The sequence below is a fragment of the Notamacropus eugenii genome, chromosome 1 (assembly GCF_028372415.1).
Source record: "Notamacropus eugenii isolate mMacEug1 chromosome 1, mMacEug1.pri_v2, whole genome shotgun sequence".
NCBI lineage: Eukaryota > Metazoa > Chordata > Mammalia > Diprotodontia > Macropodidae > Notamacropus > Notamacropus eugenii.
In genome coordinates this window covers 710,554,915-710,579,648 of record NC_092872.1, presented here as the reverse complement: position 1 = coordinate 710,579,648, position 24,734 = coordinate 710,554,915, and the positions used below count along the sequence as shown (strand labels likewise).

Here is a 24,734-nt window from a genome sequence, read left to right as displayed (position 1 = left end):
TATTTATATAATAATTACACAACATTTTATTATTATACAATAATCTGTACTATACTATTATATAACAACCTATACTATTTATCATATCTATTTATTTAATAATCTATATTAGTAATATAATAAATAGTATATAACATTATAATATTTCTGTATAACATATTATTATATAATAATCTGTACTATTTAGTAATATCTATCAATCTATGTATTTTTTAAGTTTGAAAACAGCTTTGGATTCATTATCCCATTTGATCCCCACAACAACCCTGAGATACGTGATATTATTGTCCCCATTTTACAGATGAAACCACTGGCACTCAGCAAAGTTAAGTGACTTGCTTAGATTTATACAGCTAATAATTATCTTTGGTGAAACTTGAACCCAGATTTTTCTGTCTCCAAGTTTGATATTGAATCTACCTTACCACATGCTTTGCACAATTTAGGGTGCTAAATAAATATCAGTTTATTATTATTCTACCAAATGAGTTCCGAGATTCTAACTGTAATCCTACATTTAAACTAAGAAAACCAGAGCAATAACATAAAAAAATCCTTTGTAGTACTGGAGCTATAGAGTCCTTGGAATCATTGCATATACAATTGAGTAGCTGAAAGAAATTAGGTGGCTACTCATTGTATCCTTCAAGGTAACAGTTTTCTGTAGAGTCGAATTTATCTTAGTTCCATGAATTCTAAAGGAAAATGGGAAGTTATAGCCTCAAAGTTCCAGTAAGACGCATTTGTTGCTCCTTTCCTTAAGTTGTCTGGTTCTCCAATAGTGATTGAGTTACTGTAAACAGACAAGAGTAAGTGACTCTTATGAGTTTTTCTGCTCTCTGTGGGCAGTGGTATATGACATGCATAGTGTATCACAAGTGATACACTATGTTACACTAATGTCAGCAATGAGGAAAAGCCCACTTTCCCTGGACCTCATGACTATTAAATCAAGAAAATAATCTTAACACAAAGTTTATCATGGGTAACCCAATGGAAACTGACACTGTTGTCTCCAAAGTTCCTACACCACATTATTTCCTTTGCCACCACAACATCTGAAATACAAATGATGGTAAAGTGCCATCCATTAAAGGCCATTGTTTACCTCCATACAGGAGATCTCACAACTTCCTACCAGTGGCATTATTCTTTACAGAAACATGGATAATAGATACAGGAAGCATCAATGCAGCTCGAGCAGATCTGGTATAAGACAATATATACCAGCTAGGGTTCCAAGGAGATTGAATTAGAATCTTTTAAGATTTTAAGAACAGGATTTGGCAGCAGAGAGCCAAAGAAACAATCATCACAACAAATGAAATGGCATGGTCAATTAAGGAGTAAGTAAGATGCCCTATAATCTGTTGATATCAAATAGGCACGATGAAAGGGCTTGGAAAATATACAAATCCACCCTTTGAAAGGGTATGAATTCTAAGGTTTTAAGGACTTGCAGAACCACAAATTACTAGCACAAATTTTTTGGACAGTGTGGAGAATACTGAATTTAATGAAAAGCAAATCTGGCAATGAAGAGACTGTAACTGCAGTACTGATGAAATATAGAAGAGAGATATACCAAAATGAGACTTAATAGAAAAAAATTAATAATGGAACTTGGAAAAATTTTCAGAAACCAATATTAAGACTTTAATATGCATAGTCTACTAAGAAGGTCCCAAAGTCCATTGAGGTAGCCTATATATTCTAATGGAATATTAGAAGGGGAGCTTTGCCATCATTGAGAAGGCAAACAATCTGATGAAAGTTATTCATGTTCAGTCATGCAAAACATATTTCCATATTTAACATGATATGAAAGAAATGGACAACAAAAGAAAAATAAAAAAGTAAAACAAATAAAAACCCAGTATGCTATGTAGTTAGTTTCCATCAGTTCTGTCTTAGAGGTGGATAGTAGTGTGCTTCAAAGGTCCTTCAGAATTGCCTTGTGTCTTTATATATTTACATTGCTTTATATTGCTGGGAATTTTTGTTGTTGGTGTTGAGTCATTTCAGTTGTGTTGGACTTTTTCTGACCCATTTTGGGGTTTTCTTGGCAAAGATAATGAAATGATTTGCCATTTTCTTTTCCAGCTCATTTTACAGATGAGGAAACTGAGGTTATCAGATTAAGTGACTTGCCGAGCTTTCACACAGCTAGAAAGTGTCTGAGGCTGGATTTGAACTCATGAAGATGAACCTTCCTGATTCTAAGCTGCATCTAACTGTCCATAGCTGAATCATTTACAACTGATCATTGTACAATATTGCTGCTACTGTGTACAGTGTTCTCCTGGGTTCTGCTCACTTCACTTTACAACAGTTTATGTAAGTCTTTCCAGGTTTTTCTAAAAGGATCCTTCTCATCATTTCTTTTTTTAAGATTTATATTTATTTTTAGTTTTCAACATTCATTTCCACAAGATTTTGGATTCCAACTTTTCTCCTCACCTTTTCCCTCTCCTCATCCTGAGAAGGCAAACATTCTGATTACCCCTTCCCCCAGTCTGCCCTCACTTTTATCATCCCACCCCCTCTTATTCCCTTCCCCTTTACTTTCTTGAAGGGCAATAGATTTCTATACCCCATTGCCTGTACATCTTATTTCCCAGTTATATGAAAAACAATTTTTTAACATTTTTTTAAAACATTGAGTTCCAAATTATCTTCCTTCTTCCCTCTCCACCCACCCCCATAAGGCAAGCAAATCAGTATAGATTATAAATGTGTAGTTATGCAAAACATCTCCATAATAGTCATGTTGTGAAAGACTAACTATATTTCCCTCCATCCTATGCTGCCTCCCCCAATTATTGTTTTCTCCTTTGACCTTGCCCCTTTCCAAAAGTGTTTGCTTAAGACTTCCCCTCTCCCAATCTTCCCTTCCTTCTGTCATCCCCCCTCTTATCCCCTTTCCCCTTACTTTTTCCTAAGATACCCATTTGAGTATGTATGTTATTTCCTCTTTAAAACAAATCTGATGAGAGTAAGGTTCACTCATTCCTTCTCACCTCCCCCCTCTTCCTCTGCATTGAAAAACCCTTTTCCTTGCCTCTTTAATGTGAGATAGTTTACCCCATTCTATCTCTCCCTTTTTCTTTCTCCCAATATATTCATCTCACCCCTTAATTTTACTTTTTAGACATCATCCCTTCATATTCAACTCACCCTGTGCCATCTATCTATCTATCTATCTATCTATCTATCTATCTATCTATCTATCTATCTATCTATCTATCTATCTATGTATCTATCTACCTACCTACCTGTCTGTCTGTCTATCTGTCTATCTGTCTGTCTGTCTGTCTATTTCCTCCAAATACCTTAATATTGAGAAACGTCTCATGAGCTACAAATATCATCTTTACTTGTAGGAGTGTAAATCGTTCAACTTTAATAAGTCTTTTGTGATTTCTATTTCCTGTTTACCTTTTCATGCTTCTCTTGATTCTTGTATTTGAAAGTCAAATTTTCTATTCAGCTCTGGTCTTTTTATCAAGAATGCTTGAAAGTTCTCTAATTCATTTAACATCCATTTTTACCTCTGGAGGATTATATTTACTTTTGCTAGGTATGCTGGGTATGTGATTCTTGGTTTTAATCCTTTTAATCTGACCTCCAGATTATCATATTCCAAGCCCTTTGATCCCTTAATGTAGAAGTTGCTAGATCTTGTGTTATACTGGCTGTGTTTCCACAATACTTGAATTGCTTTTTTCTGGCTTCTTATAATATTTTCTCTTTGACCTGGGGATTCTGAAATTTAGCTACAATATTCCTAGGAGTTTTCCTTTTAGTATCTCTTTCCTAAGGCTATTGGCAGAATCTTTTAATTTCTTTTTTTCCCCTCTGATTCTAGAATATCAGGGCAGTTTTTCTTGATAATTTCATGAAAAATGATGTCTAGGCTCTTTTTTTTTTTGATCATGGCTTTCAGGTAGTCAAATATTTTAAAAACTATCTCTCCTGGATCTATTTTCCAGGTCAGTGGTTTTTCCAATCAGATATTCCACAATGTCTTCTTTTTTTCATTCTTTTGGTCCTGTTTTATAATTTCTTGATTTCTCATAAAGTCATTAGCTTTCATTTACTCCATTCTAATTTTGAAGGAATTATTTTCTTCAGTGAGCTTTTGGACCTCCTTTTCCATTTGGCCAATTTTGCTTTTTAAGGCATTATTCTCCTCATTGGCCTTTTGCACTTTTTTTGCCATTTGCATTGTTCTGTTTTTTAAGGTGTTATTTTCTGAAGTATTTTTTTGGGGGGGTCTCCTTTGGCAAGCTGTTGACTTGATTTTCATGATTTTCTTGCATCACTCTCATATCTCTTCCCAATTTTTCCTCTACTTCTCTTGCTTGATTTTCAAAATCCTTTTTGAGCTCTTTCATGGCTTGAGACCAATTCATATTTCTCTTGGAGGCTTTTGATGTAGGAGCTTTGACTCTGCTGTCCTCCTCTGATTGTGTGCCCTGATCTTCCTTGTCACTAAAGTAAGATTCTATAGTCTGAGTTCTTTGTGATGTTTATTCATCTTCCTAGCCAAACTCTTGACTTTCTAACTCTTTGTCAAGAGTTCTGCTTATAGTGGGGATGGGTGTACCATCTCAGGTTTTAGGGATTTTATATCAGCCACTCAATCTCTCACCATCAGAGCTCCTGAAGCAACCTTTGCCCCTCCTGCTGATGCTGCCACTGCTACTGGTCACTACTGCTCAGGACCACCACCACTCCCAACATCCTGGGGCTAGGGCTGGACCTAGCCAGACCATGTCCTCTTCTTTCACCCAGGTCCCACCGAACTTTCCCACTGACTTGTTAAAGTGTTTGTGGATTGAGAAATCTGGAAACTGCCACAATTGCCAATTATTCAGACTTCTAAGGCCTGCTCTGGCCCATCTGTGCAGGTGCAGCTCATGTGGGGACTGTGCTCTGCTCCCTTCATGGTGGGAAAGAGTCTTTCTGTCATCTTTCCAGGTTGTCTTGGGCTGGGGATTTTTTCACTCTGTCATTTTGTGGGCTTTGTAGCTCTAAAATTTGTTTAGAGTCATTTTTAATAGGTATTTGGAGGGCTTTGGTGAAGAGCTCAGGGAAGTTCCTGCTTATACTCCCCTTCTTATCATTTCTTATAGCATATAGTATTTCATCATAATCATATATGACAGCTTGTTAAGTCATTCCCCAACTGATGAGCATTACCTCAATTTCAACTTCTTTGCCACCACAAAAAGAGATGCTATAAATATTTTTGTTACACGTAGGTTCTTTTCCATTTTTTATGATTTCTTTGGGATGCAGACCTAGTCAATGGTATTACTGGATCAAAAAGTGTGCACAGTTTGGTTGCCCTTTGGGCATAATTCCAAATTATTCTCCAGAATGATTGGATCAGTTCACAACTTTATCAATAGCACATTAGTGTCCCAATTTTCCCACATCCCAGAAGAGAAGTTTCAATGTATAAATTCTGTTGCCTGTTTTGTAACAAACAGCAGGAACTGGGACAAGTGAGTAAATTATTCTGTGCCTTTGTTTATCTGCCTGTAAAATGAGCTTAATAATGCTAACAGTGAACCTGTCTCCAGAGGATACTTGGTTAATTAATCAAAGATTATGTGTAAGTGTTTTTACCTTTTTAGAGCCTAGTTATTATATTTGTGATCAAACATTTTATTGCAGGTGCCTGAATATGAACTACCTTTTATGTAACTGTTTATGCCTTTTGTATATAATTATGCTAATAATGAGGCTGGGCATTGGTACTGGGTGAACTGGGACTGATTTTGTGTCACATCCCATAGAAACTAAAGGCCTAGTGTTTTGAGAAAGATCAAAGACAAATCATATATTTAGGTTCGTGAGGAAAACAAAGAAGATAGCTAAAGAAAAGAAATTTTAGTTTATGAGGTCTGGGATTAGGAAGAGAACCTAGTTCTCAGATATTTCAAGGAAGGGAGACTTAGTTCAACTGAGGGAAGGAGGAGACAAGTTGGATTCAGACAAGAGTAGGTTTTTAGCTCAGCCCAGACCTAGCAGGAGAGAAGATGAGATTCCTGTGCTAGGTACCAAGTAAACCTGAGACAAAATTCATAGAAGAAATGGCCCTTGGCCTTATAGGAACTTCTTGATGAATTAAGCAAGAGGGAAATCTCTTAGAAAGGTATTAGAGTAGTAGCAAGGTTTAGTTATCCAGACTGAAGAGAACCAATAAAATTGGTGCAAAATTAGGCTATAGATCACTTCTGTGGTTCTTCCCTTCAAAAATGGTTGTTACCTAGTGGCAACAACCATTTACAAAATACCTACTATGTGCAAGGCACTATGCCAAGTCCTGGGAATACAAAGCCAAAAAAACAGTGACTTGCCCACAGTCTTCTAGTCCAGGACTTCTTAAACATTTTCCGTTCATGACCCCATTTAATGCTTCTTAAACCCATATGGAGTCACTACTCACAGCCTAAGAATCCCTGATTCTAGTCTGTAAGTGGCAAAGTGAGAATCCCACCTTAGGATCTGTAACTCTAAGGTCAGCACTCTTTTCACAATACTGCACTTCCCCATGCACCAAGATAAAGAAATACAAAATGAGTTGAGGAGGCATAAAGTTCTAACAACTTGGAGAAACAGGCTTCATGTAGGAGGGGATACCCAAGTCCAGCTTTGAAGAAAGCTGAGGATACTAAAAGGAGAGAGTTAATGCCAGTAAGGAAGGAGATAATGTTAGCCTGGCAACCTGCAACTCCCAAGATGGATCCTGCAGAGATAGTTACCCTAGGTACAAGGTGCCGGCTAGGTCTGCATCCATTCAAAAACACATATTAGACACTCTCTCCGATGTTCTTGCTTTTAATAGCTAACCAGTGGAGCTAATTAGTTTAAAGCAAAAAGATTTGATAAAATGGCATAATAAGGAAAATAGCAACAAAATATTTTTTTCTATAAACTTGAGTCATACTCTCCCACAACTACACAGACAACAAGTGGGGAGCATTAAAAACATACAGGGAAAACACAAGGAGAAGCCCACAACTTGGGGGACAATGTGACTAGAGACACATATGGAAGAGTAGACATGTAGGAAATGTGGTCAGGGTTCACTGTGCATGGATAATTCATCTCTCCAACACTACAGGGCCACAGATGAATCTGAGCGATGTCATCGCCTAATGCTACTGCACTGCTGGCTGCCACTCTGTGCTTGCGCCATCTTTTGCCAGGCATGGCCCCAGCGAGCATGAGATCTTAGAGTTTCTCTGGAAGACTGCTCTCCCTCTCCATCTCAACTGACTGGCTTCCTTCAAGTCCCAGCTAGAATCTCATCTTCTACAAGGAACCTTTCCATCCTCCTTGATCGTATTGTCTTCCCTCCATTGATTGCCTACAATCTATCATGTCCAACCCTTTGTGACCTCATTTGAGGTTTTCTTGATTTCCCCCTCAGCTTATTTTACTGGTGAGAAAACTGATTCAAACAAGGTTAAGTGACTTGCCCAAAATCACACAGCTAGCAAGTGTCTGAGGTCAGATTTGAATTCAGGAAGATGACACTGACTCCAAGTCCAGCACTCTGGTCATTTCACTACCTTGCTGCCCGACCTTATCTATAAATTCTTTGTAAATAGTTGTTTGCATGTCCCCTCTCCACCACTCCCATAGACTGAGATCTCCTTGAGAGCAGGGACTATCTTTTATCTTTTTTTTTTTTTTAATCCCCAGAGCTCAGTGGAATGCCTGGCACATAATAGGTATTTAATAAACGCTTATTCCCTGGCTGACTCTGTTTCCAGCTTTTGGTTTTATCTGAAGTCTCTAGTAGCAGGGCCATCTCCTCAAAGCTCTTTCAGTTTAAAAGTCAGGAAGTCCTCCTAGCCTAGGACCAAAAAGTCAGCAACAGTTGCCTTAGGATAAAATCTGTTTCTTGACTTTCTCTTGTCTTTCCAAGTGGCCTTTTGATCCTTTATAAAAAGTCTTGGCTAAAAGGTATTTATCTCCAGCAGGATAATCTTTGCCCCAGGTTCTAGGCTTCCCAGGACACATAGAAAGGTCTTCCCATCTAGCTAATGCCCTCAGGCTTTATCTTTTCTTTGCACTAAACTTCCGAAGAGGTATCTGGGCTTCTAGGCCCCATGGATGACCCCTTTCTAGTTCCTGGTGAGCATTCCATATGTATGGGGAGGAGAGGGGAAAGCAGCTGGCCCCTATGGGCCATTACTTGGAGGATGAGTTAGATACTCTGGTTTTTGTTCACCTTACGAAAATCTTTGAGGAGCGGACCTCTGACCATGCATGACTGGGGAACTTGCACTGGGTAAAGACCATTTGTTTCCTAATTGGCTCCTGAGCTAGCATTCCTATCCTGCAAGAATGGAGGATAATTTATTCAAAGACGCTAAGACAGGATAGGAAATGCCAAGTTCAGGGAACAGCTAGTGGGCCAGTTTGGCTGGAATATTGCATAGCAGATAATGTAGTGAAGGAGAGTCATATAAAGCAAATCAAGCCTGATTGTGAAGGATTTTAAATACTGGGCTGAGGAGTTTGTATTTTATCCTAGAAGTGAGTGAGAGGCACTAAAGATTCTATGAGCAGAGGAGCAACATGGCCAACCCAGTGGTGTGTGCATGGTAGTTGAAAAAGTTGTTGTTTTAATAGAAGAATGGTGTCCAGATGTCATCTGGTCTGGTCAGATCATATCTGGTGTATGGTGTTGATTTTTAGGTAGCATGTTTTAAGGTGGAAAAATACACATACACACACACAAAACATATGGACACACACAACTGGAAGAGATCCATAAAGAGGGAAAAGATGTTTGTGGATAGACTGGAAAACACAGTATGGAAGGATTGGATGAAAAGAGATATGTTTAGCCCAGAGAGAAGACTTAGAAGGGACATGATAATTGTCTTCAAAGATTTCTTACAGAAAAGAGATTTAGATTAATTCTGTTTGGCTTTAGAAAACTAGGGGCAGTGGGTAGAAGCTGAATAAAAGGCAGATTTAACTGGTTTATGGAAAAACTTGGTATGGTGGACGGAGCACTCACCTCAGAGTCAGGCCCTGGGTTTGAATCCTGACTTCCGTTTCCTACTGGTGTGATTTTAACCAAGACACTTAATCTCTCTGGTCCTCAGTTTGTTCATCTATAAAATGGGCAGTTTGGGCTAGATGGTTCTTAAGTCTCTTCCGGTTCTGAGTTTATGATCCTCTGAGCCAGTGAACTTTGTGACAATTATAGTTATCTAAGGTTAGAAGAGAGGGACTTGAAATGTAGTACATTCTTCCTCTTTTGAGGGCTTTGAACAGAAGCAGTATGGTCATGTCTTCAGAACTACTTCTGTAATAATTCTTGGCCAGGTTAGATTAGAATAGATGGTCACTGAGATTCCTTCCAAGTCTTGGATTCTGTGCAAAAACTAATGAAATACATACATAACATACCACATACATATACACATATGTATGTACATACATACATATGTGTGTATGTATGTATCTATATCTATCCTTAAGATTTGTCTAAACTGTAATTATAAATTGCAAAATCATAGATAAAATAGTAATTTGGGAGAAATAGGATCTGCTCTCCTACTATCATGTTATCCCTTTTAGTTTCTCAATTTATAAAATGGGAATAATGATTCTTCTCTCTGCTGCCTCCCTTCAGAAGTTATGAAGATAATATAAGGACACTGAGATTTGAATTTTTAAAGAATATATAGAATATCGATACAAGACACTATTACTATAGTGATCCTTGTCTAGGAAACTATACAGTCAAAACACTTACGGAAATTGTATTTTTTGATACAATTTTTATGAAATTGTAAGGGGTCTTTCTTAAACAGGTTGCACTCAGTTCAGATCTTTCCAATCCAACAAAGATTTAAAACTGAAAGGGACCTCCAAAGGTATTTAACCCAAACCTTTCATTTACAGATGAGGAAACTGAGGTACAGGAGGTTAAATGACTTGCCTAAAGTCACAGAGAGTAAGTATCCAACTTGGGCTTTGAACACAAGTTCTCTGACTCCAGAGACTTCCCACTGTTTTAAAGTAAGTTTAGTGTTTTAAGCCTCATGAATCTTTTACATATCTTTCGGGAAAATTTGTTTCTCTTGGGTTTATTAATCTAGCTGGAAACAGTATAAATTTATCATATATTAACTGTCATCTTTACTTTATTATATAGAGGTCAGAGGTAAGGAGAAAGGGTACAGCTATCCAATTCTTCCAGTGCCTCTTTCAGTGCCTCCTCCTTTATTGTTTGTCATATTCCCAGGCTCAGAGCATCCCAGGCTAATGATGCCAATGCTCTGACTGTGACCATGCATGAGTCATTTCACACTGGGATAGAGCTGGACAGTTTGCAAAGTACTTTCCCTTCAAGACACCTTTAAAGTAGGTGGTGAAAATTTTCTAAGCCTTATATTAAAGATGAGAACATTTCCCATATTGACAGAGCTAATAATTGATGGGTTCAAAACCTGAGCTCAATCTTCTGAGTCCAAGTCTAAAGCTATTTTCATTATGTTGTGCTGCTGGCTGGGAGAGCTAATAATAATATTTGGTTATGACATAGGAGCATGGTCATCCCAATGGTGTGTGTATGGCAGTTGAAAAAGTTCACAGAGTACTTTCCTTATATGACCTCTAAGGTAGCTGTTTGAAGGAAAAATAATTCCATTTTATTGATGAAGAAACTGAGACAGAGAAGTAAAGTTACTTGTGACTTGCTTTTTGATCACACAGCCAAGAAACGTTGGATTCAGGATTTGAACCCAGGTGTCTTGAATCCAAGTCCAGTGCTCTTTACATTATGGCACATATGGCAAATTAGACTTTTCCTGTATTGACCATCCCTACCTCCAGTTTATTTCACTTTTTCTCTCATCTTACCACATCCCTTAATGGTTCAGAGATTTTTTTATGGGAGACTTTATGGGTGATAAAATTGTCATATATTTCTTGGAGGTACTACCAGAACCTCAAGCCAGTCAAGGTTGAACTAATTCATAGATGAAAAAACTGATGGAATTTCAGTCATCACTCAATGTTTGTTATTTGTTGAATTAGTTTAGAGATGATGGAAAGGCAACCATCATTGACCAAATCCTTCTTCAGTCATTAAAATTCTCCTATTTGGGGTTCATCTTTTTAGTTTAAGACTTCAATCTTTGTAAAATGGCAAATACCTTGGTAAGGTTTAAAGATTAAATTCTCATTAGGCAAGTACAACTTAGTGTGAAGAAAGATGGGATAAGATTTTGCACCTGAAGTTTGGTGAAGGAAGTACCATCAAGGCAAGGATGGGAAAGAGCATATAGTGAGAGACCAGCTGATATCAAATACTTATTTCAACTACTTTAGTTTTGCCTCGGACTGGCCCTGACCCCTGTCCAGATCCCACTGACAATCTTTCAAGAGAACATGGAAATCTATTCTAGGAATTAAGACCTCCCAGGTGATTTTCTCAGGTTTGACTTGTTATAGCTAAAATCAAATTAATGAATATTTATTGGGCACCTATTATGGGCAGGACACTATGCTATGAGCTGTGAAAAATACAAGAAAAATATAAAGCATGGTCCCTGTCATCAAAAAGGTTATAGTTTAATTGAGAATATAAGATAAAAACCAGCTAGTTAAGTAATAGTATGTAAGCTAAATGGAATCAGAGGTTTTAGACCTTTGATTGAATTCTAGAAAAAATTTGGTTAGCTTCCCTGATTTCAGCCAGGTAATTATCCTCCTTTTATATACGAAGCAAATGAAATAAAAACAACTAAGGGAAGGAAGGAAATAAATATTTATTAAATGCCTACTATGCGTTGGCGCTTTACAAATATTTCATTGATCCTCCCAACAACTCTGTGAAGTAGGTGCTATTATTATCCTCATTTTACAGTTGAGAAAACTCTATTTACTGTGGTTTGTATCTACTGTTAAGCCATCTAACTGTTTGACTCAACATTCTAATCTATAAAATGGGGACAATAGTAGTACCTAGGTCTAGTGTGAGGATCAAATGAGATAACTGCAAAAGACTTATCATAGTACCTGGTGTATAGTAAGCATTAAATAAATGGTAGCTATTATTACAAGATGTAGAAAGAACTGAGGCAAGAATTCTTAACCTTTTTTGTGTTATAGGTCATTTTGGTAATTGGTGAAGCCAATGAACTCCTTCTCAGAATCATGTTTTTAAATGCATAAAATAAAATATGTAAAATTATGAGGAAAACCAATTATATTGAAAAACAACTATCAAGATATATATTTTTAAAAGTTCCCATACTCTTGACACAGGGAAAGCTGCTCACTTTGGGTAAATCTGTGGGAGAATCTGTCTGAGCATGAGTTGGCATGGGTGGGTACTGATAAAGAAATACCTTTCTACCCCCAGGAGATCCCTTAGGGGTACTGAAGACTATTAGAAAGTGTTATTATCTCATCAGAGTCCTCAGTTCTTAGTGCTCTTGGGGAGGTTAAGTTTATCTGAGACAATCAGAGGGAGCGAAGTCTCCTTCTAGCTCTGGAGAGAAGTCATGGAGGAGTAGATCGAGTGGATAGAAGCCTAAAATTCACTCTTTACCCATCAAGCCTGGATCAGGGTTAGGGTATTGATTTCCCATGAGGTAATGTGTAGCAAGAGATGAGAAAAGGGTAAGCACTTAAAGAGACTGAGGCATTCGGGTTTTGTTTAATTGAAAGAGCCAGAAGTCCCATGATGACTATTAGCACCTGAAGGTAGAAGAACCCCAATGTGTCATTAAATATTAAAAAACTGGATTAAAAAATCCAAAGTAAGATGTTCACCACATTTTGAGGTGACTATCCAGCACTCACCATCAAATATGTTAGGTACCCTAGGGCAAGTTTCTCCTGGTAAGGAGGAAAGGGCTTTAGGAATGGAGAGTCTGACTGAACTCTTCCACTCCTATTTGTATGCAACTATTTCAGAAACTAACATCATGGAAACTCTTGCAAGAGAGGATAGAAAATACGTATTATTGACACCTGAAGCCTTCACTCCTGTCTACATCCATCAGGGCCAAATATAGAGGCAGGTGGGTTTTGTATTTCTTTGTATTGGTATCTTTTTTTAAGCCCTTTATTATTTTTATTTTATTATTTATTATTGGGTGTTTGGGATATGTCAGGCTCTTGGGAAATATGGGATAGAAAGTTGTCAGGTAGGGTTTTTATTTCAGAGGGGGTATGTGTTTTTTTTTTTGTTTTTTTTTAAATATTTCACATTATCATTAAAAAAACTCCCATAACAAACCTTCTCAAGAAGTCTCTTCAGTCAACTAGCATTTAGCCTATGCATTTATAGCCTTCTTTGCACATATTATATTTAAAAACATATTGCTTTTTAATGTGTATTTATCATACATTTAAAAATACATATTTTTTAGCAGGAAGATTTTCCCAAAATTCCTGGATTTGATACATTCATTGATACATAGAAGTGTCAAAGTGTTCTAATACCTAGAAGGGACCTTACAGGTCACCTAGGCCAGCCTCTTCATTTTGACAGATGAAGAAACTGAGACCCAGAGAGGTAAGTGATCTCTCAAGGTCATACTGGTTGTAGAATCAGGCAGAGCTGGGGTTAAGTCTTGTCTGTCTGACCACGGGTAAGTTACTTAACTTCTCAGTTCCCCCACATAGATGAAATCACAGGTCTAGACAAAAAAAATCATACAAACATATCTCAAGAAAAGGCTATTACAAAATGTCTTTTGAATATTCTTGGCGCTGGTTCTTGCCAACACTTTCTCCAGGATCATGTATATTTGATGTGACATCTTCCTGTCTCCATCCTATAACCTTCTGCCACAAAACCTTACAGATAAAGACTAGTTTCTTTTTTTCAAAGATAAGGACTGTGTTAGAGGCAAATTTGATTAAAATACAATGAAAATCATTATAAAGCTAAGCAACCTGTTGAAGAAGTAAATAATATTTCAATTTTTTTATATCTGAGACTAGAGCTCATTGCGCCATTTTGAAATTTGTCCTCCATATTCCCTGAGCTGTGGTTGCATATAGAAAATAGAATAGGAGACAGTCCAAACTCCATCAATGTAAAAATGCACCCAATATGATTCCTGCATTCAACTGTATGTGCATTTCCACTCTAGTTCCCTATTGTGTACAGAAGAAGAGATTCAACCCATTGTATGGGGCAGGCAGAGATAGACTGTCAAAGCTCCCCTTCATACTGTGTGTGACCCTCACGTGTGAGTTCTACTTTCTGTCTTGGCATACAAGAATACTTGAAATCAATGAAAAGTATGGCTGTTTGGCAGTTGGTCAGTGTCCCTGCCAACATGTTCCTCCCTGCCACAGATCGGAAACAGCAGGGACGACAGAGGAGGAGGGATGGGGAAGAGATCTGATCACAGCTGTTGCATGCTTTGGCTTGATAAAGTAAACTAAGGGGATTGAGAGACTGTCATGAATCCTTCTCCAATGTGTATCTGAGTCAAGGAGCTGAGAAACCTCAGGCCAACCTCCCTAAAAACAGAAAGTAGGCTCAGAGAATGTGCAGAATTTCCTACTTCACTATTCCAAATTACTGTTCAGAAGAATACAGGGTTCTGAGTCTTTCTGCCCCTCTCCATTCTTTTGTGATCAACCAAGGATTTAATGGCAAAACAGAATGGAGCAAGCCCCCTGCCTCTCTTTCTTCATACTAGCTGAAATTACACTTCTCAGACTGTTCTTTTATCTTTCCCCAAAAGGCTCTAATTTTTATTTTAAGCCCTTTATCTCCATGAATCCATGAGATTTTGCTGAATTAGATGTGACTACCTGACTTCTGTTGTCTTCCTATATAGAAACTGATTCCTTTAGTCTTCATGTGGTCAGACCCTTATTATATTTCTTCACTGATTGACTCAGTTTCCCACATAAACTGATCAAGCTATCTCCTTGGTTGTGTGTGTGTGTGTGTGTGTGTGTGTGTGTGTGTGTGTGTGTGTGTGTGTAGTCACAGCATTGGCAGCACATAAAGGGAGGCACCAAGAACCCAGATTATGTTTTCGGTGAATTACAGACACATGGAGAGTATACATCTTCAGTAAATTACCTTCCGTTTTCACATGGATTATTTAAAATTTCTGATGAAACTGCAGAAATGTCAATGCCGAGTAGGGGCAACCAATCAGAGAGCAGCTCCATGACCTTTCCCCTTCTCTTCTCCAGCATTACTGCTATTATCTTCAAGGGGAGGAAAAAACCCCCCACAACTCTCCTCATCTCTTGTTCTCCCTTTTTTATGATCTAGGATGTTCTTAATAATGACTTCATGTTATATAAAACAGATAACACTAATGTCACCAAGTCCCCAAAGTCCTGAACAACCCTACTCCTTCAGAAAGAAAGAAAATAAGAAACTGAAAGCAAAGGTTTAAGAAAGGCTCATGTCCTAAAGAGGAGAATAGGTATACCACGTCACTGGCCATTCTTATTCGAAATGGGATATTTCAAGGGCCCTGGGGCCCTTGAAAGAAGGTCAGAAGCTGAAGACGATTACTATGTCTGACTGAATACCTCATCAAGGTACAAAGTCAATGCACAACTGTGGCTGGCACTCTAAAACACTTCTAACCTGGTTCTGTGCACATGTTCTAGTTCTAGCTATTAATGGTGGTCAAGAAGACAGGATCATATGACTCACAAAGCAAGCATCCTGCCCCATCTCCTCCTTGGGAATAGCAGTGGTAGTTCAAACCAGTGTCTTTAGGAAACCAAATTGTTTGGACTCCATTTTGAGATGAGAACAATCCAGCTCCTCAATCTGTGCAATTTTCCCTAACTACCTGATAACAAGGAGAAAACAATGAAATCATTTTCCAACAGATCAGAGGGTGATCTTTCTAATCCACAGCTAAGGACACAGTCTGACTGATGAGGCCCTCCTCATAACAAGGTTATCATCCATGAGGCTATCCGGTTTGTAAATATTCTGGAAAGACAATCAAGGATGACCTTCATCCTACTGACTGACATGGGTGAAAGAGCCACCATCAACATATGTCATAAACCCTGGCAATCACTCAAAGAAACACAAAAAATACATCCTCTTGACAGAAGTAAATCAAAAATAAAATGAGGGGGTGGCAAGGGAAAGAGATAGAAATAAGAAATACAAAAATACATGTCTACCTAAAGCAAATGGAGCCTATGAAATCTATTTGGGAGTAGAAACCACCATAGTTTCCACAAAACAGACACCCTTTATTCCTTCTTCCTGTAGAAATCTGCCATGCTATTATCGTTTAGGAGGTGCCTTAGTATCCACTAGGCAGGGTTTCTGGGGATTCACACTACCACTTCAAGGTTACCATACAATGCTGTGAGCAAATGCTCAGTTGGTCTCGAGTGCTCCTCCTCTCCTTCTGTTTCTAATCACAACTAAAGAATTTCATCATCCTGAACCCCAAATATCATTCCATTTCTGGTTGTACCCATCTAGAGTTTCAATTGCCTTAGTTCCAGTGGGTAGCTGATGTTACCATCTGGCTAGGTCATCTTGGAGCAGCAGAGGGCCTAATGGATGGAGAGATGGAAGGGCCTAAGAACCATGACTGAGTACTTTTGAGTAATTGCCTTCTGCTGGGGGAAGGAAAGCCAATAGAGGATTTGATGTGAGTTGAATTTTCTCCCAAATGGTGGTTTATTGGCTTCTTGCTGCTTGCGAGATTATATTCTTGTCCTCTCTAGAGATATGTGCTACAGAGCACGTAAATCCTCTATTCTGGAGACAAAACACTAATTTTTACATTAGTCATCTCAACATGGAGTTGGTGGGGAAAGTATCAGCTTGTTGATTACAAAGCCTCAAATAAGGACAACATCTGTGCTTTTCCTCCTTTTACCTCCCTGTAATCTACAGCCACCCAAAGAGTTGTGAGTACCTGGTAAACAGGTATGGCAACCTTAAAGAGGCAGCGTATACTTTTAATCTGTGGCTTTCTGTACCCAATAGAGAACCACTGAAGCCATGGAGAAAGTATTATGTAAGTACTGTGTTTTTACCAAAATGCCCTTGAATATTCCATATGCCTGACCCATAAGGCACTGCCAGAATTAACACATCTTGGACTCAGAGATGGATCTGAGGACTCCAAATATTCTGTACAGAATTTTCCAGCGTAGAGTTTCTTAACCATGGCTCCATGTTTCTTATGTCAATACAAGAGTACTTGATGCTATCAACACTCCTTACGTCCCCCAGGGTAACCACTACCTATCATTAAGCCTTAAGCCAAAGAAGGCCCTGGGACACTGTCTAAACCCAGTTCAACAGGGTACTTGCCTGATAATCTTCTCTAATAGCTACTGAAGGAAGTTAAGGGGTCCAATTGGGCCTGGAGTCAGGAAAATCTGAGTCCAAATTTGGTGTCAGACCCTGGGTAAGTTTGCCTCTGTTTGCCTCAGTTTCCCCCACTGTAAAATGGAGATCATAATAGCATGCAACTCCCAAGGTTGTTGGGAGGAGCAAATGACATGGCACTGCTCAGTACAGCGCCTGGCAGAAGTTGTTGACATTGTTATTAAGTCATTTCGGTGATATCTGACTCTTCGTGACCCCATTTGGGGTTTTCTTGGCAAAGATGCTAAAGTATATTTGTACCTTCTCCAGCTCATTTTATAGATGTCTGGCACATAGTAGGTGCTTAATTAATGTTTGTTCCTTTTCCTTCCCCCTATAGAATTCAGGGAGGAAATTCCCACTGCAATTAGCAAAGGTAGAAGGAAAGGGAAAATCAGGACAAGGAAAAAGCATTAACTGTGATTTGTATACACTATAGAAAACAATATAAAGAGTTATTTTATGAACATTAAGCCACGCAGTTACATTGAGGCTATTCAGAGAAAACACTAGTAAGCTTATGACCATGAATTTATAGTACTTTAAAAGACTGCAAAATGCTTAACATCTTATTAACCTTACTTGATCCTCATACCAATCCTGGGAGCAACGTGTGATTTTTATCCCCATTTTACAGATGAGGAAATTGAGGCAAAGGTTAAGTGACTTGCCCAGAGTCATGCAGCTAATAAGTGTTTGAGGCAAGATTTGCACTCGGATCTTTCTGACTTCAGGTCCAACTCTCTATCCCTTGTACTAACTCTGATTACAGTTTCAGTGGAGTAAGACATTGAGCCCTTTTCTGGTGTGCCTTATATCGCATTTTCTTTGGCTTCCCTAAACAGAACTAGGTCTGATTTATGGGTGGGCAGGAGAGAGGGAGACAGACACTAGTTAGATTGTAAACGTTTGAGAATTGAAGTCAGATCTTTTGTCCTGAGCACATGTTTCAAAAGGAAGTTTATTTTGCCTCCTCACATCAGAATATCAAAAATCTCTTTTTCTTTTCTTTGTTCTTCTGGCTGCCCAACTTTGGTCTATCCTGTCACTCCTCATCAGCGTTATTGTCAAAGAATGGATAAAGGAGAAATGTGTATATTCTAGCTGGAGAAAGAAGTTGGGTGGAAAGATGAAACTTATCTAAGATAAGATTTCTGGATTATCCTCAGATTTGATTTGAATCTGTTTGATCTTCTCTGTTGGCTCTAATTGCTGATCACCTATTTATTTCTCTCTAAGAAAATATTCTGAACTTCTAGAACCTTATTAATAGTTATCCGAATTCTCTCTGAATCTTCAGCCACCTTATAGGACTGCCAAATGTTCACTTTCCAAACTAGGGAATCCCATATAGAATTTTTATCAGTCCCATTTGTAATTTCCATGAATCCCATTTGGAATTTTCACCAATTCCATTTGGAATTTTTTACCAATTCCATTTTCAGTTCATAGAATGGAAGTGAATTGTAGGGGAGGTAGGGGAAGAAAGAAGGGACAATGAGTCCAACAGAGAAGATTGGATCAGGGATTCAGAATGGGATCATTACTAAAGTTTTTGTTTCTTTGTCTGCTTTTTGTTCTTTCTCATTGCCCTACGCAGGTACTGGCAGGCTGAGATCTTGGTCGGTGCCAATTCCCTACTAACATGGACATTGAATATTTGTTGAACCCCACCTTTTACCCTGTTCCATTGCATGACTAACTAGCATCTGGGCAGCCACCTGCCCAGTGCTTGGAATCTTCCTGCAAACTCTGGTTGTTAAGCCGCAGTTCATGTATTATTATCAGAGGCCCACCGTTCTGGCCCTTTCATTACAATCTCCTCCATTATTTTTTTCCAAACCTCAGTATCTTGACCTCTGCACATTCTGTTTGGGAAATAACACAGACAATCGGTACATATTACCAGCTAAATGCTTATGAAATTTCATTTTAAGAGACATAACTGAAAAAAGCATAAAAATGTCCAAACTCTCTCATTTAAAAAAATCACTACAAGCCAAGACCTTGTATGATAATGTGTAAGTGCACCGGTACAACTGAATTATGAACATCATAGAAATAAAGTCCAGGAAGGAAAGCTGATAGACCCTTAATGGGCCTGCCATACATACTCTGAGGGAAATTAGCACTAAACAGCTGAATTTCTATGTATCACTGCCTGTATCACAGGCAGTATGACCCTAATGTGTACATAATATATATGAGCACAATTAGAAAATTACATTCAGTTAGTGTACTCAAGTCAACCTTACAGCACAAGACAATATAACAAATTTACCAACCACCAGAACCATTACTGGTGTCCTTTTTGCTCCTAGCTCTCTTGTTTCACATGCCTTTGAGTCTGTTACACAATGAATGAAAGAAGTAAAGTCAATCATTTGCTACTTCTCCCTCCCCTTCAAAAAAATAAAAACCCTCTTCTTCACCAGAAGAATAGAAGCTCCTTGAGGGAAGTACCTGTTTTCATGTTGGTCTTTGTATGCTCATCAGTACCTAATACATAGTAGGTGCTTAATAAATACTTGGCTGGCACATAGTAAGTGCTTAGCAAATAATTGTTGAATCAATTGGAATACTTGCCTGGGAATAACTATTTCTAGCTCCATGACATGGATATCTCTTTTGAAAATGTTGTTCTGGAGAGCAATATAAGAGATGCTGGATGCTCTATCCAAATGCTAATGTGAATTGGGGAATTTTCAGGGGGAATGGGGAAGCCCATTATATTTCTCTATGGAACAATGTAGATTCTTGGGACAAAAGCAGTTGTAGGTTTGAAGAAGACCTTTTATTCTCCCAATTACAGATGGGTAGAGACCCAGTGCAACCACACCTTGGGTTTGTTACAAATATTTAGAGCAAAGTTCTTATAGGTAGAAACAGTCATATAAGCATGCAGCTTAGCCAAATCCTTTCATTTCCAACATTCCTGCTTTAGAGTACACCTGCAGGAAACAAATCAACCAGATTTCACTAGTTTCTGTACCTTTTATCCTAAGGGAAAGCGTTATTTTCCCTACTAAATGAATTTTTGAAGGTTGAGATACTTCTGGGGCAGAAGGGTTTGTTTCAAAAGGTCCTTTTTTGGGGAAGCTGGTTGGCTAATTCAAACCTAAGTGTTTGCAGAGGGTGAACCCAGCACCATGAAGGTTGTGTATAGACAAAGAAAGGCTATGTTTATCTTAGTCAGTCAATCATTCACCCTAGTACTTATTAAGTACCTACTAGATACTCATCACTGCACCAAACACCCTCTGCCTGGAATGCATTGTTTATAAAGTCACGAGTGATCCTAGAAATTGCGTGTGAAAATCAGTTTTATTACAGTTTTGCTATTTTATAGTTACACTTTGTAGAAGACATTGTCTCTACCTTCAAAGAAATTATAATCTAGGTGGGGGTAGTCTAATTTCAATTTCTCAATGGACAAATATCCGAATGATACGTGGTTTTGTATGTCCCATACACATTCACCATCTTTGTGGCCTTGGGAAGAATTACATGCAGGTTAAGACCCAGAAAAGGTGTCCATATTTTCTCTTGTGCAGGAAAAAAAAAGTCTTTAAGATGACTAATTTCGTCTCTAAGTATAAATTATGATTACTATTATTTCACAGGCCAGAATCCCTTGTCCCCCAGGGTCACATATAACATCTGGGTCCTAAAGCTGTATTCCTTAGACAATCTAGCATTATCTGTACATGTGAAATATATGTTTCTTAATACTCTCCCAACCAAGAAAGGAAACAGATCACTGCATCAAAACGCCACACTTCAATCCTTGCAGAGAAAAAGTGCTTTCTAGGAGTGATGGAAAAGGGAAGGAGAGGCACCGATAGAACCTTCATCCCCATTCGTCTCCTGACTAGGCAGTTCTAGCACCAACATCAAAGCTGCTGCATTAAAATTTAATTTGAATTTAAAATCTCTGACAGGGCCCAACGTTGGGGAAGCAGGGGTTAACCACAGAGATAATGAGGCGGCGGCTGCTGCTGCTGATTCTGTTGACAGTATTGTGTCACCTAATGAATGTGGTGACATAAATCTTGATGAGGGGGCAGAGGAGAGCATCAGGAAAGGTAGTACTAATGAGGAAGACCAAGGAGCTGTGTTACAGACAGAAGAGGAAGACCTACAAAATATCACTGCCCAGGAAGTGGGCCGAATACTGGTCCAGAGAAAGAGGGGCTATGCTTTGTGTTTGTTTTGAAGACAATAGGCCTTTTTCTAACCTCTTTAGTACCTATTAAGTACCTACTGGATACTTGTCACTGTACCAGACACCATCTGTCTGGAATGAGGACAAGAAGAAATGTTTATAAAGCCACAAGTGATCATAGAAATCGATGAGAAAGATGAGGAGGAGATGCCCACATGGAGCAAAGGGGCAATACTTCTCACCCGGCTTTCCAAGTCTCCATGGCCAGAGCAACGTAGGAGATAAAAGCCAGGGGCCCAATTCCTTACAGAATTTCCTATGGTCAGCTCCATAGGGGTAAAGCATAAGACTTAAAAAGTACCGTTAAGCAATTAAAAAAAAAAACCCTCCTGAAGTCTCTGTGACATCTCATTTCAGTCCTGAAAGTCAGGCCTGGAATGTGCTCAGCAAGCCACAACAAGGCATGGTCCTTTGAACAGGGTCTGATGCTCTCGAGGCCCAAGAGATAGCAGCGGTGTGGCCGGCATTTCCAGGTGGCCCTGTGGCTCCAAGATGGGACTGTTCTCACATCAAACAGACTGTCTCGGAGCTCCATCGATCAACAGCCTGGCTCATTCTCAGCGTGCCCCACCAACTAACCCTGGAGTGGGGCAGGGCTGCGGCCTGGGAGTTTTACAGCAATGAATCTTTGCAGAAAGTAAACCAGAAATCCTGGAGTGCATTGCTGTGATAACACCTCAGATTCCTAAAGCACTTTCAGGCTTGCAAAATACTTTCCTTAGAGCAACCTCTGAACTAGATTGTAAAAAACCAAAACAAAACAAAAACCTCATTACTCCATTTTACAGATGAGGGACTATGTTGACATGTTTTTGGCAGCTTAGCTAAGCTAGTAACTGTCTGAAGTGGGATTTGAACCTAGCACCAAGTTTTTCTTTTTTGAAAGTCTGGACCTATGATTTCCTGCCTTGTTCCCTTCTCCAAATCCATCCCAGAACAAAAGTAAGACTCACCACTGTTCCCTTGATATTCCTCATGTATAATACTCTGCTGGAATCCTCTCCCTCTCTTTCTCACCATCTCCCTTTTCCTTGGCTTCCTTCAAGTCTCAGTTAAAATCCCATCTTTTTCAAGAAGCCTTTCCCCATCTTCCTTAGTCCCAGTGCCTTCCTTCTGAATCTACTTCCATTTATCATGTACATATCTTCTTTGTACAGAATTGTTTACATGTTTTCTTCCTCTTTCCTTCATCTCTCCTTCCCCTTCCCCCTCCAAGAACTTAATAAATGCTAGTTTAGGCTAATTGATCTATGATTTTATCAGAAACTCTCTCCCCAGATTGGAGATCTGCAACTGTCTGTAATTTGTTGTCTTTTTGTCATTCCATTTTTTCTCCTCTAAATTTATTTATTTATTTGTTTTCAGTTTTCAACAATCACTTCCATAAGTTTTAAATTTTCTCCCTCTCCAAGATGACATGCAATCTTATATGGATTCTACACATGCATTCTTATTAAACACATTTTCACATTTGTCACGTTGCACAGAATAATTAAAATGAGTGGGAGAAACCATGAGAAAAACCAAACCCAAACCAAACATAACACAGGAGAAAATAGCTCGCTTCATTCTGCGTTCTGATTCCATAGTTCTTTCTCTGGGTGTGAATGGCATTTTGCCTCAAGAGTCTTTTGGGAATGTTTTAGGTCCTTGCATTGCTAAGGGCTAAGGGCTAAGTCAATCAAAAACAGTCCTCACACACTGTATAATGTTCTTACAGTCTTAATGAATAGCTTGGGGACACTGAGATAGTAAGTGATCTGCCATGGTCACAGTCATGTTGGTCAGAGGCAGCACTTGAACATTGGTCTTTCTAACTCCAAGGTGATCTCTCTGTCTGCTACACCCCGTTGCTTCTTTATCATTATGTCTCACTATAATGTCATTGCACAATGGAACTTTGGTGGATTGGGCCAATTTCTTTGATTTTGGGGCTCAGAAAATGCATACAGCACCAGAAGAGTGGAAATGACCTGAAATTCATTTATTCAAGAAAAATTTATCATGGATCTGTGAGAAGATGAGATTTATTATGTCAACAGAAGTGATGGATAGCATTCATCCTGGTGGAAAAGATTTGAAGAAGCCAACACGATGCATTCTTGAATAAAAAATGCCATTGAGTGAAAGTGGGAAAATGGAAGTACAGGAAACTCCTGGGATCTGACTGAATCGGAACACAGGCAGCTCAGCAGAGCTGGATGGACACTGGCTGAACAATGGGGGCCACAGCTGTTTCTCTATAAACTTGATCTGGGAAGAATTCTGATGTAGTAGGTAGAGAGCTTGTCTGGAAGTCAGAAGGAACCAGATTCAAATTCTGCCTTAGATACTGAGGTCTGACCTTAAGTAATTTTACCTTCTCTGGGATGACCCCTAAGGTCCACACCAGGCCTATATGTATGATTTCTTTCCCCAAAGGTATTTCTTAATTTGGTGATTTGAATCCATGGAAGAGAAATATTGGGGGGAGAGAGAGACAGACAGAGAGGAAGAGAGAGACAGAGAGGAGAGAGGCATATGTTTATTTTTATTATGGATACTTTTATCATTATCTTTAAAAAAATAAGTTTGTCTCTGAAGGGCAGGGTATAATCTCCATTCATCTACCTGTGCTTTTACATCTCCTACAAGTGACACTGTCCCGGACCTCAATTTATCCAGGAGTGGAGATCAGCCCTGGCTATGGAGGATGGCCTCTTTACAATGTTGCCATCACAGGTACATTTTTTGTTCCTGCCTACACATGCATGCTGTCCCCCACACACGTACCCTATGTGTGTACATGTCTACATGCTTCCTGACACATTCTTCTCATCCCAGTTCATGCTGGCATATCTATAAGTGGACTTTCAACTCCCTGGAGGCAAATGAAGTGAGGTGCTCTTTCACTAACTATAGGAGAATGAGACAAAAGTGCCATGCTGCTATTTCAAGAGTTCTATAGACAAGAGGTTCTCTGATTTCTTTCCTTCCTTTCTTCCTTCCTTCCTTCCTTTGTCTCTTTCTTTCATCCTTTCTTCCTCTCTTTTTTCTCTCTCATTCTCTCTTTTTCTTTATTTCTCTCTTTTTTCTCTTTTTCTATTTTTTCTCTTCCTTCTTTTCTTTGTCTCT

The 24,734-nt window shown here is 38.8% G+C and overlaps 1 long non-coding RNA gene across 1 annotated transcript in view; it reads left to right on the top strand.

Moving 5' to 3' along the window:
- LOC140521442 (uncharacterized) overlaps window positions 1-24,734 on the top strand; it is a 36,772-nt gene that overhangs the window by 7,986 nt on the left and 4,052 nt on the right. The window contains exon 2 of the long non-coding RNA XR_011972933.1: window positions 12,970-13,076. This is a non-coding gene — a long non-coding RNA (uncharacterized lncRNA). The remainder of the gene's footprint in view (window positions 1-12,969; window positions 13,077-24,734) is intronic.